The sequence below is a fragment of the Aspergillus sydowii genome (genome assembly GCF_001890705.1).
Source record: "Aspergillus sydowii CBS 593.65 unplaced genomic scaffold ASPSYscaffold_2, whole genome shotgun sequence".
In the NCBI taxonomy this organism is placed as follows: Eukaryota; Fungi; Ascomycota; class Eurotiomycetes; order Eurotiales; family Aspergillaceae; genus Aspergillus; species Aspergillus sydowii.
This window is the reverse complement of record NW_024467860.1, coordinates 1,652,973-1,653,652: the sequence shown is the minus strand read 5'-3', so window position 1 is coordinate 1,653,652 and position 680 is coordinate 1,652,973. Positions and strand designations below refer to the sequence as shown.

The window sequence follows — 680 nt, the reverse complement described above, 5'->3', positions numbered from 1 at the left end:
CCCCTTAATATTACATTCAGAACATGTTGGCGGGGCACGTTTAGGTATAGTTAAAGTTAGAAGAGCACTTCTACCAGCACTACCCCCCTCTACCTCCAATTGCTTATTTCTCAGTGAAATTAGATCCCTAGCTTCTTGAAATGAAAGACCTTCTATAGGAGTCATTTGGTGCTTAGAACGACCTTTTTTCTGCCTGTTATTCTCAATAGCTGCGCGGAGAGTGCAGTTTTCATTTACTAGTAAACTAGTATTATAAATAGCTAGCTCACAGCCCTTTATAAACTCATCTAGCGCTCGCTTTGAGGGTGATGTAGGACTTCTAGACCCATTTTTAAGAAGCTTCTTGACTGAGGAAGCTTTCCGGTGCACTTAGCAGACTATATGAGGCGTACAGAGCTAGGAGGAAGGGATTGAAGCACTCCCTCTACTAGGAGGGGGGGTTTCAACTACTATACTTAAGCTCAACTTATCCAGCACTGCATGAGGGTTGAAGGGGACTATTCCAGTTACTCTGAATCTGCTTTTAGTATTCTCTATAGTAAAGACCTCTTTGTGAGCTGTTNGATAAGCCTTCAAGAAGTCTAGCTTGTCAATATAGTTATATCCCAGGCGCCCTTTCTGCTCGATAAGCTTGCCATAAGCTCTTTTCAAAGGGCTAAAACAACCAACATCCAGAGGTT

General features: G+C 42.6%; 1 protein-coding gene across 1 annotated transcript in view; it reads right to left on the bottom strand.

The window, feature by feature from the left end:
- Nucleotides 1-680, bottom strand: part of ASPSYDRAFT_55203 (uncharacterized protein) — a gene marked incomplete at both ends in the record, with an annotated part of 6,204 nt that overhangs the window by 925 nt on the left and 4,599 nt on the right. The gene's annotated exons all lie outside the window — the stretch shown is intronic.